Raw genomic sequence first — 14,409 nt, 5'->3', positions numbered from 1 at the left:
GATTATGAACATCGAAGTTTTATAATCATCAGTTTTTTTTTTTAATTAAATTCATCTTGATAACATACTCCAATAGAATTCACATCTAAAAATGTCGAACAATCTACAGAAGCCGTCTAGTCCAGCTCCTGTTTGATGCATTGATATCCAAAAACCAAATGAAATGAAAAACTAAAGCTTAGTAGGGTCGAGGTTTTCTTCAAATAGAACAAATAGAATAGGAGTGTAGGAGCACAGAGTTAGTACAGGAGAATCGAATGAGTATTGTAGTAATATTCTTTGACTCGGTTCATTGCACAGGAATTCTATCTGTATCTGTAGTCAGCATGCCTGTGCCTGTCAAATGTCAAGGTCGAATCACTGTATTCTACACAGAGCACCGTTCGGTTCCATAGCTACCAATACTGACTGATCTTCTCACTCCCTGGTCTTGGTAACCGAGTAACGGACAATTAATACGTTACTTGTCCTCAAACCCTGTACGGCCATAGTGCTGTAACAGTTTCTAGTAACACTTTAGCATTCCAACTATTGCATATTTCATTCAGAAGAGAAAAATAAACGAGTCGCATTTTTGTTTGCTTTCATTGGTGTAACTTATTGGTTGAGAACCTAGTGGATGTTTAGTGACACCTCGCCGTGAAGCCTAATTATCCATTGAAATGGGGATATCCATAGTGCTATATCGTTCCAAGCATTTTGAAACTATTATCAACTAACTGTGGATTGAGAAAATTCAAAGCTAACCTTCATAAATTCTTAATAGAAAAAGCCTATTACTCGGTGGATGTGTTTCTGGAAAACCATCCTTGAAGACTATTAGATAAGTATTGTAAATTTTGATGTATTTGTTATGACTGACATGCTATATCTTCAAGAAAATATTTTGTTTTAATTGACGCATTCTTGTACATTTTTATGTATATTTGAATAAAGATTGATTGATTAACCAACAAGTGTACCGAAGTAATACCTGCAGCATTGAGGCATGTCACAAAAATACTTAACACATTTTTTTAGGTTTCAATTGAACTTGATACAATTTTTTGGTCTCAACAAGACAGTATTCTTGAAGACAATAGAATAACTCTCTACCAATTCAGATACAAGAACGTTTTGATCTATCCGTCTATAATTTCATGACACTTGAAGTTGTCTAATACTGTTAGTCCAAAGAGACCAAAGAGTAAGTTAGTTTGTAAATGTAGTGATTGTTAAGATTTTGGACAAATCTTCTGGATTTTTCTTCGTGACTTTCCTCGATTTAAGATATTCAACGTGGTCATAGAAAGTCGCAGAACACTCTATAGAATAGGAAATAGCCGCTGATCTATCAGGTATGTAAGGATCTATGAGGTCTATCGAATCCATTTGTCGGCAAGTTGGCATTCTGATTTAACATCAGAGCTATGGAATAGTTTAATGTTAGTATTATTTTCTCTATTAAGAAGTCCACATAATGGTAACTCCTGGCATTTACCCGCACAATGTAACTTAGAAAGACCTACGATAATCAGTTGCAGATAATATATACTATTGAAGCCATCATGTTTTAGCTGTAAAAAGGTTAATAACAATGGACTCTTAGTTGAAAACACTCTTGACTTTTGGCCTTTGCGAATCTTGAAAGTTCATGAACGGTGTTTATTCTTTCTGAGTTATGAAACTTGAAAAGTTCAGAAACTTTAAAGTTGGAGCGGGATAGGTGAGAGGAAACCTGACAGCTCTCACTTGCATTTCATTCAATTTTACAAGAAATATTGCAGTTTTTGTCAGTTTATAGTGTTGGTTGAAGTTGCGAAGGAGATATTTCAGAACCATTGCAAATTAAACAGATATAAATAGTTTTTGTGTGTCAAAAATAGTTTATTTACTGTGAAAGGTGTATGAAAGCGATATTTATATCCAAGAAAGCTGCATCATGCCTTTTTTATCCTTATTAAGACCGAAACTATAAAAACCGACGACTCTATTTCCTGATGATAAAAATCAAAGCAGGAGATATAGGGTCATTGACCACAATAAAGCTAACTTCCATAAGGAAAACTCTGCCGATAACTTCTATTGTAACCTACCTGCTGTAGAATAAGTACTGCCTAATTATGGGTGTCTATTGTCTAAAAATTAATTGAATACTATACTCACCCTAATACCTTGGGATCTGTCTAATTCAATCTAATTAATACCGTACTTGAAAATATTATACGATTGAATTCGTACCTATCATTCTATCTTCAAGCTTATAATTATTTTTCGTTTTTAATATCAAGATTAAAATTCAGGGGTGCCCACAGGGGGGGGGGCGAGGAAGCAGTCTGCTTCCTTGAAATCCTCTTTGGTACTAAATTTTTTTATATTTGAGGCTGTTGCGTCGTTGGGATTACGGGCGTGGGCACCCCGTTTTTATCAATTATTTTTTTCTATCTAATTTAATATTAGATAAAATATCTATTTTCCATGGCAAAAAAAAATCGAATTTGTATTGATTATTGAAATCCTGTATGGAACTCTGTGCTGAAAGATTAGTTTATATTATTTATACATTAGTTCAATACGTATTTACTAAATAAGTTTGATACAATGAACATGTATACGCAAATACGATTACGATGCTGAAGTGTCAACCGAGTTGAAGAATACAACTATGACCATGGCATTCGGAGACAGCCTTGAACCAGTATCCACTTGAGAGCCACTCTTCAATCTGTTTCTTTTCATTCCAAACTCCAAAGATCAGGACAGCAATCTCAGCAAGACAAGGTTGCAAGTAGATCATGAAAAGGGTTTTATCAATTTCGTTGGTCCAATCCTTTTGTCTGTCACAGCTAGCCTAGACCTACTTCTATTATTTTCTATTTAATTTTATATTTCTCTAATCTTCCTTCTCTATTCTGAATGAAAGTTTTGATGATGTTCGCTCTCTGTCCTCTGTCTACTAAATGAAGCACGGCAGTTGATAGATGATCTTTTAATTTGGTTCTTGTATTTTGTAGAGGTCTTCTTGTCGCTTGTAGCTTGTATACTTGCTTTCCAATTATGTGTGTTGACTGTTACTGATTAGGTGGGGGTGGGCCTACCTACTCCACTGTACAAGAGTTGTTGTTGTATTGTATTATCTTCTAGTACTGTTCTCTTATTATGTTCTGTTGTAGAACAGTTTTCTGCTCTTTCCCGCTCATACTGTGCTCCTATAGCAATTGCGTTCTTTTGTACTACGTACGCTTAAAAGATTAGCACTTAACTCTGTTCTGTACTTTTGGTTATTGGAATATTAATATAGCCTACTTTATACTGTACTTCAACTTCAGACTGATTGGAACTTAGTTATACAACTACTAAGTGTTGGAAAACACTTCCTCTCATATATTATTATTTTGTAAAATTCTATTATAGTCGTTCCTTACTGATTGATAATATAGTAACTGTTATTATAGTTGAATCCAATGTTTTTGTTAATTTTACTTCCTCTTATTTATTCATCCATCCTTTAGCGTCCCTATGTTATTTCCTCTATTATAGGCCTACTGACGTTTCGTATTTTTTCAGTGATTATATTGAGTCACAATTTACTATACACCATGTGGTGAATACAATTCTGTGCTACTGAGAATGTTGTTGCAGGTATATTAGGGAAAGTGAATTAAATGTTGATTTTATTGTTGTTTCAGGTATGTCCACACCTATTGCAATATTGCTGAAAATTATTGAAATCTTCCTTGATGAATTGTGAGTGATTACCTTTCCATTTTAATTATTCATTTCTAAAAGTTACACAGAATTCATCATACATGTTACTAATATATAAATTTATATTTGAACACCAAAAACAGTTAGCTACCGTAATGAAAACTAAAAGTAAAAAATAAATAGATAAAGTAATAGAAAATTTGAAATATCAGTGAAAGAAGGTGGGTAATAAGTTTTGTACAAAAAGTGTGAAGATGTTTGTCTATGTGTTCTGGAACAGCAAATCTTGAAATATTTATGCTTCAATTCTACTGAAATCTAATTGTGTTTTGAAATTGATAATATTACTATAGGTGACTATAATATAGGTGACTATACCTCCTAATGTAGGCCTAAGTCTTTGCTCTTCCATCTGGTGTGATTTATTATTGTAACTTCATAGTGGAAATTTTTATAATATAATTATTATTATTGTATGAAAATCCAAATTAAATTAAATCACCCCGAAGACTTCTGCTACTAAAAGATTGACAACTGGTTAACAGCTAGAAGGAAATTCTATGAGAGCTACTATCCAAAAATGGATATATTTGCAGTAGCAGAAGTCTTCAGAGTGATTTGCAGAATTTAATTCGAATTTTATTCTTATTTTTTATTGATTCGAAGATACAAAATTATTATGTAAAATATTTGAGGGAGGATCAACAAGCCTTTCCTTTTTGAGATTTTCGTTTAATAGTAATTATTCATGAATTAGCATTTGAATAAATGCAGTTTCTCATTGATTTCCATCAAAAATATATAATTAATAAAAAACATATTCATATTATCTGTCAATATCATAGATCTAGATCATAGTGGACAATAATGTTGGAAAAGTATGACATTGTTGGATCGAACATAGAAATATTAGAAACTAGACCACTCCATTACTCTAATTGAAAGGATTTCAATAACATATTATTTAGAAATTATAATTTAGGAGCCTGCAAGTCTTATCAGTTAAGAGAATCGTTAGGTGAAATCAGACAAGTTTCAAGACAGTAATGATAAATTTAAAGTGGAGTTATATGTGATAAAACAGCCGTAAAAGTCAAGACCACTTCCACTAAAGGACTAAACAATAATTTGTTTTTATTCAGATGCAAAATAATTTTAACTTGTGATTGCTAACAGTTCGCGAAGCTACTTGCATCTTTTTACAAGGTCATGTTTTAATGTGGTTGCTCTACTTTCATTCATGTTCTCTTAGTAAAACATAAAATATGAAATTCTAATTATCAATTTATGCATGTGTAGGTCAATATATTTCATTTTATCTTGTATATTGAAAAGTTATCGTGTACAGAACTATTAGGTTTCAATGTCAATTTGGTTTATATTCAATTATATAGGTTCTACGTGAATAAGCTAGTAAATTGGGCAACATACACTTGATAATTTTATTATTTACTAGCCGTCAGGCTCGCTTCGCTCGCCATATCCGTCTAGCCAGGGGGCTCCGCCCCCTGGACCCCCGACTGGATCGTCCAAGGAATAAGATCAGCAGGCTCGCTTCGCTCGCCTGCATTTTTCATTTGAGCATTTTTATCATATGTTAGAACAATCCAGTCGGGGGTCCAGACTAAACGTCTGGCTAAACGGATATGGCGAGCGAAGCGAGCCTGACGGCTAGTAATATAATATTCCCAGGATTGAAGTAGCAGTGCCCAATCAATTTTTATAAATACATTATATAAATAATAAATGCATTTAAATCTTCAACTTGGTGCCAACCTAACAAAGTCAACTCAACTTAATGCCAACCTGACAAAATTATTAATTTAGTTGCCAGTTAACAACTGTTTCGAAGAGGTACTCTATCTAGATTATAGTTCTATAGTAACATATGATATGGAAATTTCAATTATAATTAAGAGATTGGGAGAAGAAGAATTTACATGCTAAAAGACGAACTTTAAACCCTTAAAAACAACCCTTAGAGTTAAAATATTGCCAAAAGATTTCTTAGTGCGCCTCTAAAGGGCCAACTGAACATACCTACCAAATTTGAACGTTTTTGGTCCGGTAGATTTTAAGTTATGCGAGTGAGTGAGTGAGTGAGTGAGTGAGTTTTTCAATAAGATTACCAAAAGCCATCCAATTGTCTTTTTTACTTCAGGGCTACTTTTTAATTTATATAGAAATATAAATCTGAGTACCCTTTTTAAATCATTTCGTCACGACATGTTTCGGCTACTAATGCATTATTCATATTACCAAAAGCTTATGTGTGCATTATTATACTACACTGATAACTACTAGTAGGCTATAAATAAGTACAATAAAACCTCTCATGAACATGATTGAAACCTCAACCCTCAACCAACTTTCATCAACCCACTCGTATAAAGCAGTTGCATTAATGTTGTGCTCCCATAAATTACATCTCTCACTCTTCAGTTGGCTCCTCATCCATTCATTATTAGACAGGTCAAGACAAATCTCCAACTTGTGATGAATTACTGTTTATTCAACTACCGTACCGTACTGCACTTATTAAACATGAGTTCATAAATCTCTACTTTGTTGCACCACATAGTAAAAAGAAATCACGACTATTTATCAAATGAAATTTCTGAAAGGAAGTTCTACAATTTTTTTCCAATTTTTCTGACAAAGTAGGCTGGATTCAATGAGTTTGAATTTAAATAGCTGTATCGTCATGGAATATGATGTCTATATTTTCAATAATTTAATTATCATACAATATTACAGTACTTATTGGAACAAAAGCAATGAAGGTTAAAGTCTCAATAAGTCATTAGAAGTGATTAGATATAGAGCTACTTGGGTGTAAGTGATATAATAAGACCTATTTATAAATGAATATAGGGATAAATGACTATATTTTTATATAATATTATATTTTTAGAAAAATAGTTATTTTCATTCATTGATAGGCTTTATTTTTTAACTATAAATAATAATATAATTGAAAATATTGCTTCAGTACTAATGAAACAAGTACATATTCTATAACTTTTAAACTTTATGATTTCTTGAGTTTATTGGAATTCAAAATTCCAAAATTATAACTATTTAAACCCAATAAATTTAAAAATTTCAATCTGAAATCCATATTAGAAAGTGATAATTTTTAGACATTATCGATATCACTGTATTAAATTTATTTATGTGTTGCACATTTTGCTCTAATATTTACTAGGCCTACTTATGTGCATTTAGATACCGTATCAGATTCTACTAAGGTTTCAGGTTTTAATCTTCAGCTAGTTTGACTTTAAAAATTCTCAACTACAAGTAAGTCAATAATGAAGCAATAAATCAAATATGGAATAACCTCTCAATTTTTCTTATTATGTTCAACTAATACCGTATGCATTATACTTTACAAGAAAAAACAGTGATATGTGAAGATGTAATACTGTACCCATGCTACATTTCATGCTATATTATAAAGAGATGCGGGTGATTGAGTATTCACTAGCACAGGCAGCTAAATCTAATTGAATAGCACTGAAGCAGTCGCTATTGATGGGTTACAAGCTGAACTAATAAATTAGGTAATCGTGCAGTCTGCAGTGAACATCCGTCCTCGTTTATGCAATAAACTGCACTATTTATGACTTATCAGGCTGTTGTACTGCACTAAGCAGCCACTGAACTTAATATCAGGTAAAGGAGGTACAGTTCTGTGTAAGCAGCCTGCTTGTAACGATAATAGTTCTGATAATTGCACTCCATATAACAATCCTGAATAACTGTACCAGAGTCTGCACTCTAATACTGAATACTTGGAAATGAAAACATAACCAATTGGAAATAATTATTAAACGAAATTCCAAAACAATTGCTGTCAACCCCTCAGCATACTTCTGCTAGAGCATTAATGCTTGTTATTGACAGCATTTAATTTGGAATTTCGTTTAATAATAATTTCTTATTCATTAGCATTTGAAAAAAGCAATTCAAAATTCATTTCAATTTCATAATGTTCCTAATTGTAAACGTTTTTAGACTTGATTATTCAAATTTAATATTGCATTTTCAGTACTTGAAGCACCCTTCAATCAAATAATATTACTCAACAAACAAGATGAATAAAGTTCTCCAGCAAGATAATAATTACATTAGTTGATGTCTGATACACGTTTAACTATAGTGGTACACCACCGTATTCGAATTGCTTTATAAGCCGAGGTGTGTAAATGTTATTGACATGAAGCAATTGAAGTGCCTCGAATTATTCGAAAAATGCAGCAATCAACATCAACTCGTGAAATTCTTGTGCCAATTGCTCTCAGACTGAGCACATCTCATAAAATTTCATGTTTCTCCTTACATTGCAATCATACCTGCAACAACATGCAGCATACATAGTTATAGCCCATATATAGCCTACAGTTGTGATTAAAATACATTGCTGTAGCCTCTCAATACAGCAATATCCTTTATATCAGGAAAATAACCACTAGGTATAGTAAGTAATAGGTGTACTGGATATATACGATGCAATAGGCAACATAATATTGTATATGTCCTGGACTTGATAAATATAGAAATACTGTTGGCTTCTATTATTTCAATGTTTTCTCTTACAAACTGAGTAGTGTATTAAATTATGGCTTCCATTGCAATGTAGGTGCTCAAACCACTGTAATTGACACTTGTAAAATGTCTGTAATTAGATTTCAATATTTCTGACTCTATATTCGTTGGTAAAAAGTAGTTGGTTAGGGAGGGACCTAGTTTGTTAATGTGGAACCTTCTTTTGTGGTTTGGAGCCCATATGAAACTATAGGTAAATTTATCACCTACTTTATCAGTAATAAATATACTTTATAATAGTATGAATTATTAGGAATTGTTATCGAACCATTGGGAATTGCTAAATTGAGCTAATTGAACATTAATTTGTCCAGTATTATTTATACTGGGCTTGTAATAATATGATCCAATTAATTCAATATAGGCTATATGAATTGATTGAATCATATTTTTACAAGACAATAGGCCAATATGCAATATGAATTAATTGAATCATATTGTTACAAGCCCAGTATAAATAGTACTGAACACATTTTCAATTATGAAAACACAAATTTGAAATTGTCAACCACTTTTTATTATTATAATATATGTTTGTCAAACAGCTGAAGATGTGGCTGGTAAAGTCACGAAACCTGGTTCTGTATATATTATAATAATAAAAAGTTGTTGGCAATTTAAAATTTGTGTTTTCATTATGGAAAAGTACCACACACAACACAACTGTAAGGTTAAATTTTCAATTAGTGTGAATATATTATTTTATACATCTTGATTTAGTTTTTCCATCATCAGTTTTCAGGGTGATTTATAATGAAGCTGTTCTTTTTATTAGTTACTCAATTTTTTTCTGTTCTATTCGTTATGTTTTGTCTTTATCTATCAAGAGCACAATTATTGCATTCAATATACTTACAAAAAACATGCATGCTCCGCCTACCGTATGCATTATACTTTACAAGAAAAAACAGTGATATGTGAAGATGTAATACTGTACCTATGCTACATTTCATGCTATATTATAAAGAGATGCGGGTGATTGAGTATTCACTAGCACAGGCAGCTAAATCTAATTGAATAGCACTGAAACAGTCGCTATTGATGGGTTACAAGCTGAACTAATAAATTAGGTAATCGTGCAGTCTGCAGTGAACATCCGTCCTCGTTTATGCAATAAACTGCACTATTTATGACTTATCAGGCTGTTGTACTGCACTAAGCAGCCACTGAACTTAATATCAGGTAAAGGAGGTACAGTTCTGTGTAAGCAGCCTGTTCTGATAATTGCACTCCATATAACAATCCTGAATCACTGTACCAGAGTCTGCACTCTAATACTGAATACTTGGAAATGAAAACATAACCAATTGGAAATAATTATTAAACGAAATTCCAAATCAATTGCTGTCAACCCCCCGGCATACTTCTGCTAGAGCATTAATGCTTGTTATTGACAGCATTTAATTTGGAATTTCGTTTAATAATAATTTCTTATTCATTAGCATTTGAAAAAAGCAATTCAAAATTCATTTCAATTTCATACAATTTTTGAAATAATAGCTCATATTTGAATTATTTTTAGAATAATTCTCACCTGAACTGGGGTGCCCACATGGGGACTGTGTCCTCAAAATTCTAAGGGGGAGCTTCTAAAACAAGGCCAGCAGTGTTTAAAATAGCGACTGAGGACCCTCTTTTGCTTAATATTGGGGATATTTTTATATTAAGGGGGTGGTGAGTTCTTGTCCTTGTCGGGGGGAGGAGGGGTTCCTCCCTGATTCAAAGCAAAATGAATACTTGTAAGGATTAAATTAGAGCATATTGTTTAGTTATATATATGATCTAATAAAAGCTACTAGACACAGACGTTTTTAACATTGCTATTTTCAGTAATTAGGTAACTTCCAAAAGATGTAGGCCTATTCAAGTGTTGCCTACTGTATTCTGTAGTAACAAGTATCTCTTGTATATTGAATTTTTTATTTTTTAAAGAATCTACTCATTTTTTCCTATAAAATTAACAGTTAACACACTTTCCAACAAGAAGGTGATTTGATAAAGTGGGGTTTGAAATGATGTGTTTAATCAATAATTATTTTGATCAATAATCAATAATTCATTTGAGCAATAATCAAATGACCCACCTCCCCCCACCAATAGAAGCTAGGAAGTTTTTTATTGATTTGATCAATAATCAAATGACCCCCAAAATCTGTCTATAATCACTACAGTATTAGAAATAAAATTGATGTGAGAATAGTGTCAACCATTTTATTATAGCTATTCGTTGATTGAGTTGCTAGAAAAACTTTGCTGATAAACAAAATCCTTAATTAAATTGGTGTCTTCCCGTAAACAGAGAATATGAGATACGGTACCTCAGATTTGTTAATGGACTTATTTTTCTGTTTTCTTTTGTTTTGTATTCGTATCTCTCTAGAATGTTGAACTTGATAAGAATATGCATGTAATATTTCATAAGTGGCTCAATGTACTAGATAATCTTTTCCTCTTCAGTGACGTTCATCCTAGTCCTATCCGTTTATAGAAGTGAATAAAAATTCCTGCATTATATTGTAGGTTATATAATATGCTTCCTTTGGATCAGAATATTAAATTAGCCTTTTTTCTATGCAGGTATACAGTACTGTCGTATTTTTGTAGGAGCAATCTCTTATGTAGCATAAAACATAAATTTTATAATAAAATGATAATAATTGACATTTAGTGACCGATGATAATAATATTGTGTATCAGTTTCATACTTCGAAAATGATACAACCTAATAATAAAGACGTCTGTATAATATATAATAAACAGAAATATAAAGGTACAAATTGATCTACTGAATGATTGGATCTCCAGTAGCCAATACAGTACACAGAAGGTTGAGTTAGATTAGTATACAGTTATAAACTATATCTGTTATTAATTGACAGCCACCATTGATTGGCTGTTCAAAATAATCGGAGTTGATGCGAATCTGATGTGATTGGATGACTTGAGGCATTCCTATTGCATCTCAGCACGCTAGGATACTTTGATATTGTGCGAGTCACTTCAACCTGCCAGGATCAGTTGAATTGGAAGCGTCAATGTTATCTTTAATGAATGTTGCCAGTTTGAAGTAAATCTGATTGTAGTAACGAAGTGATTACATTGGGAGCCGGCTGAAGTACGGCATCTGGCCTACTAAAATGCCAAGGCTGTATTACTGCCCTGAGTTCTATTCTGTTTGAGATCCAAACGTAACAGCATGTCTTTTGATAGTAATATACATTATTGTTGTTCATTTGGAATGGTCGTTTATGTAAACGATTATTATTTTCAAATACCTGAGTTGTTTATGATTCATCTGTATTAGAATATGATTCTATTGTTGTAGTAGGTTTTGATGAACCAGCCAACTCATCAGCAATGTAGGCCTACATCGTATAGCCCTATTGCTGATCTTAGATTGGAATTAGGCTACGAATGTTTCAGTCTCAGAGATTTTTTTTTTAATATTATTTTGTTATTAATAGTACCACCGTATATTAATACCAGAATGCTGATTTGATTTTTCTCTTGTCATTGTCCTCGATATATTATGTATTGAACGCTTTCTTCTTGTTCTCTCTCTCTCTCTCTCTCTCTCTCTCTCTCTCTCTCTCTCTCTCGCTCTATTCCAAATCGTTCCTTGTCAGTGCTTGTCGTGAATGGAATAAACTTCCCAACTCTATTAGATGTATTGAGAGCCGAGCGGGCTTCATCCTATCTTTGAAAAAGTATGTTATAGAGAAAATGACTGATTCTGTCCAACCCTAGAGCACTGCATGACAAATATTCTAATCTCCCTTCCTTTCCATTCTTCATTCCATGTATTTATCCATTTTCCACATCCCATCTCCATTCTACATAATACATATTCATCTTCCCATCTCATGATTTTCTGTTCTTTAGTATTGTATATTGTCAATATATATTACTCAATCAATTTCTAAAATTTTAATTCAAATCCCACCCTATAACGTTTGTTCCATTTATCTAATTTCAATTATCAATGCAATATTGTATTCACTATTACTCATTCTAATTTCATTCATTCATTCATCCCATAATTCTAAGATTCAAATCAACTAGTTTTTAACTTAATGAGTAGAGTTTCTTATTTGAACATTACTTCGAGTTATAATTCCTAACAGCTCTAATTCATCAAAACCCTGTCGTATGTTAATGGGAAGGATATTTTATATCCTTCTTAGAGAATCGTCAATTATTTGTTGAAACACCGCCGATTTATGAAGTTACATCACATTATTATATTATCGTTATTATAATTGCATTCAATCTTTATTCTCATTGATTAATTATTTATACTTTGTAAAATTCGTTGAATATCTAGCATCATCGTCATTTAATATAAATTAGTGTATAAGCCAGTATAAATATTGTAACATACATAAATAAAGAAATCTACTCTCTCTCTCTCTCTCTTTCTCTCTCTCTCTCTCTCTCTCTCTCTCTCTCTCTCTCTCTCTCTCTCTCTCTCTCTCTTATCCTATGTTTTGCAAGACAGACTTTTAGAGGGACGAAATTGTGACTGAAATTTCCAGTATAATTATTAATTTCAAATTTATTATTGATTGGTTATCATATAAGTTACAAGACATTTTTATTCATATGTGCATTTAAGATTATAGATCTGAAGCTAAATTATAAACTTGTTTCCTCAATTGTTTGCCGTTGGCCTACAATAGAATACTGATAAAAATTAAAAATTTCATTGTCACCGGCACCAGATAAATACTCTTGATATGATGATGTTTCAATTCTTGCTTACTTACTTCATTTGGCTCTACAGTCCTGGCTGGACTACGGCCTCCTCAACATGGCGCCTCCATACAATGCGCTCCTGTGCTCTCCTCCAGTTCGCCACTCTCAGCACACGGAGATCATCCACCACGTCATTCAGCCATCTTCTTCTTGGTCTTCCTCTTCTCCTAGCTCCAATCATCATCTCGTCCATCATTCTCTCTCCTCCCCCATTCTCACCAACCATTCAATTATTTTTGCCTTAATGGAGCAAACAATACTTTCTCTTCCAATTGCTTCCTTAATCTCATTATTATACCTAGTTCTCCAGTTTTCTCCATCACTTATTGGTCCCCATATCCTTCTGAACATCTTTCTTTCAAATGAACTCAACGTTTTCTCATCCTTATTTAAAATTGTTAATGTTTCAGCTCCATCATATATAACAACCAGTTCTACTAATGTCCTCCTGTTTATCTTTTCCTTTGTTCTTCGAGATATTAATCTGATTTTGAAAATTTTTTGGTTGGCATAAATATGCACGATATTCAATTCTTATAATTTTTGTTGTATTTTTACTTGATATTTAAGTACCGTTCAGCTTTATTGTAAATTGTAGTCCATAGATTTTACAAGTGAAAATGGAGTAGATTTTATTAGATTTCCACATTTTTCTTTTACTATGTATACCTACATATCAACAACCACCGCATACTTACCTGTACCTACCATTCCACAGGTCTTTCGCTCTACATACAGTAAATGAGAGAGTACATTCTGCTGAAAAATTGTAGGATAATAAGGTAGCCTGTTTCAAAGCGATTGAACAAAATTTAAAACTGCGAAAACTCATAAAAATCAATTGACTAATATGTTTATAGCTTGTAGATAGCAGATAGCTTATTACTGATAAGTAGGTAGTTCATTTCAAAATATTTTTTACTTCAGGTAATTGTTTACAGTATTAGCATTATTACTAGCATTACTTTTGGGTACATCAGATGACCATGTTTTCAATTTCTAACCTTTTTACTTGGTTCACAGTAAGGTATCAGATTTATTATAGCCTATAATAAGCTACTATATACTAGCCTATTTATAAGCTACTATAATTATCATGATTGATCATTCAATAAATATGCTGCTCGGTTCGTTTGAGTCGATTTCTTTTATTGAAACCGCAAAAAAGAAACAAGATACCACAGATTGTGGTTTCAAACTTATTTTTCTTATTATTGTTTTCCTTTTTTTACCTTCCACGTGTTAATATAGCCGAATTTATTGTTTCACTGCTTTCTCTTGAAGATTTTTTCTTGACGATATCTTTCAATTTTTTCTCCTAATTTAGTATGCAAGCCTCTATTGATTTCTCATTTA

At 32.4% G+C, this 14,409-nt stretch overlaps 1 protein-coding gene across 3 annotated transcripts in view; it reads left to right on the top strand.

Moving 5' to 3' along the window:
* The window catches only part of LOC111064424 (protein dimmed), a 76,313-nt gene that overhangs the window by 49,545 nt on the left and 12,359 nt on the right, over positions 1 to 14,409 (top strand). Inside the window, exon 1 of one of the 3 annotated variants that reach the window (XM_039434247.1) lies at positions 3,674 to 3,726. The exons of the other annotated variants lie outside the window; for them this stretch is intronic. The gene's annotated coding sequence lies outside the window, so the exon portion shown is untranslated. Of the gene's footprint in view, positions 1 to 3,673; positions 3,727 to 14,409 lie in introns of those variants that run through there. 3 annotated transcript variants of the gene reach the window in all.

The sequence above is a fragment of the Nilaparvata lugens genome, chromosome 8, assembly GCF_014356525.2.
Source record: "Nilaparvata lugens isolate BPH chromosome 8, ASM1435652v1, whole genome shotgun sequence".
In the NCBI taxonomy this organism is placed as follows: domain Eukaryota; kingdom Metazoa; phylum Arthropoda; class Insecta; order Hemiptera; family Delphacidae; genus Nilaparvata; species Nilaparvata lugens.
Note: the sequence above shows the minus strand (reverse complement) of the source record. Positions and strands in the feature narration are given on the sequence as shown.